Below are 2500 nucleotides of genomic sequence, written 5' to 3'. Positions count from 1 at the left end.
CCATGGTAAGCATAGCACTTACCATCGACAGTCTGATAGGGCAGACACTTGATAGATGCGTCGCCGGCTCGAGGCCGTGCGATCCGCTAGAGTTATCCAGAGTCACCAAAGAGACGAGCCTTGCGGCTCGGCTGGCTTCGAACTGATAAACGCGCTCTTCCCCTCAGAAAGGGTCGGAGCTTTAGTGCATGTATTAGCTCTAGAATTACCACAGTTATCCAAGTAGGATTGTATCATCTAAGGAACCATAACTGATCTAATGAGCCATTCGCAGTTTCACTGTGCTAGAGTTTGTACTTAGACATGCATGGCTTAATCTTTGAGACAAGCATATGATTACTGGCAGGATCAACCAGATAGGCCCGAGTCTTCGCAGACAAGAGACCGGGACGTCCGAACCGCCGGCGAGGAGAACTCCGGAACACACGAGCGAGTCCCGTAAAAAGCTCAACCCGACCGAGGCGGCCAGCCGTCCCTGCCACAATCCCCTCCACCGAGAGCGTTCTCGGGGCGGAAAAGCGACAGATTCTCACAAAGCCCGACCCGAAACGATAGAGCGGGGTGACGCCACGGGCTACTTTGACGTCGGCGGTTTGATTCTCGTACCGAGCGCAGACGAACCCCGGATGCCGGGGTCTGCCTTCCTCACGACAATCAGATTGCTTATACAAGCAGTTGGTAGCAAAGACGAGCGAGTGTGCGACCCGATCGCCTAGCTGCAACTTCGACAGTTGCATTCTCAACCTCTCTCAGTCTACCACGAGCCGTTTTCTGACTCCCTGCGACGAGGACGTCCCTTCCTAACGATAAGGCAGGGCCACCCCGGGAAACGAGAGCGACGTGTGCCGACCGTTCCCTTTCGTCATGGGAGCACTGGTCGCCAGTAAGCGAAGGGGGTCTTGCGAACGTTGCTGCGTGTCAGATGATTTGCCACGGAGACGAGGATCGAGACCCACCGTACTACCGAGGAGCAGCGCACGATACACGGAGAGTCAAGGGCGAGGCACCTGCAACTGAACCGAGATCACGCGCAAATATCTAACCACACGAGCAGCGTTCATGCGTCGTAGTATCCCCGAGGAGAAACCCGCCCGCATTCCGGATTACCGACACCCGGCGCACCGCGCCAGTCCCACCGAGAGCTGCCGTACAACACGAGCCGTTGCACTGCAGGCGGGACTGGCCTCCTTCACAATATCTGCCAACCCCGCCAATACGTTGGATAGTTAGCCTGTCACGCGGCCGACCCTCGCGTTCTAAAAAGTTAATATTTCTAAACCTATTCGGCCGATTCTCACGAAATTTTGCATGTATCTTCGTTATACTTTGTATTTTCCTCAGATATAATCAGCTTTGCGATAGACCCATTACATCTGGAGTTATGGCTTGGAAAAGAGGAAAAACCGTCTTTTTTCACACGAAACGAGACAATAAAAACGTTATATTTCCTACGGTATGGGACCGAACCCAATCAAACCTCACACACGGGTGCATCTCGTCTGTGTACCACTTTTGACAACCATTTACCATCATTTTGATACTCCTCTATGAAGCAGTACTCCATCTTTCAATAAAAATTATTCACTCCCAAGGCATCACACACATTAATACGACACATATGTGTAAATATGCAACCGATACGTGATATACCCTCCAGTTACACATACAACCTGCATTACTGCAGCTCTTCCAACATACATCTCACATGAAAACACCATCAGAGGGTCCACAGCAACCCGTACATGTATCCTCCTATCAAGGATTTTCGGTCTCTGGCCACATTCTGGAGTAGTAATACTGTTTGGGCGATGAACACTGGTGACAAGTACATAAATGCCAGTACCGACTGTTCGGCTGTACAAGTAACAGTCAAGAATACACATGATAAATGTTTCTGACAGTTAAAAATACCGCTCCTTCACACAATAATATAAACATAAGAGCACGCATTCGCCTTCTTATGTCTACATCGTATCACACATAGATACATGAAATCTTTTCATATGTGACCTGTCTAGAGTTAGTATCGGGTATCTTATTCAAAAGGCTTACATGAAACATCCAGCCTGATGTGGTCATATAGTCCGAAAGAGTTTCTTGTGGTAACAATTACACTGAGCTGAAATCACTTTAACCAGAGTTCACTGTACGTTTATAGGCCCCCTAAGCAGTCCATTAAGCACATAACTTCAATGGTTGTGTGCAAAGCAGCGAACGAGAGGTTAAAAACATATAAAACAGCAACAAAATACATCTTGAGTAAACAATGCAAACTTTCACCTCTTAAAAGGTACGACAAATTCAACATACACATTTCCCAAATAAGCAATGAACTACATCAAATATATTTTCTCGTAGCTCGTTTCGGCATAGCAGCAACATAAATAGAAAAAATAACTCACATCTGTCTTCTGCCACATCCCAACGTGTTCCTCCCAATATGGAGGCATTGTGACCGACAAGATCCATGTGCTTCCGATCATGTGATCAGATTGCCAGG

General features: G+C 48.0%; 1 non-coding gene across 1 annotated transcript in view; it reads right to left on the bottom strand.

Annotated features, from left to right (window-relative positions):
- LOC137270154 (small subunit ribosomal RNA) overlaps nucleotides 1-359 on the bottom strand; it is a 1859-nt gene extending 1500 nt beyond the window's left edge. Inside the window, exon 1 of the ribosomal RNA XR_010955106.1 lies at nucleotides 1-359. This exon is cut by the window's left edge and continues 1500 nt beyond it. This is a non-coding gene — a ribosomal RNA (small subunit ribosomal RNA).
- Between the last annotated feature and the right edge of the window lie 2141 nt (nucleotides 360-2500).

The sequence above is a fragment of the Haliotis asinina genome, unplaced genomic scaffold (assembly GCF_037392515.1).
Source record: "Haliotis asinina isolate JCU_RB_2024 unplaced genomic scaffold, JCU_Hal_asi_v2 scaffold_51, whole genome shotgun sequence".
In the NCBI taxonomy this organism is placed as follows: domain Eukaryota; kingdom Metazoa; phylum Mollusca; class Gastropoda; order Lepetellida; family Haliotidae; genus Haliotis; species Haliotis asinina.
The sequence above is the reverse complement of the archived record's forward strand: the minus strand, read 5'-3'. Positions and strand labels throughout refer to the sequence as shown.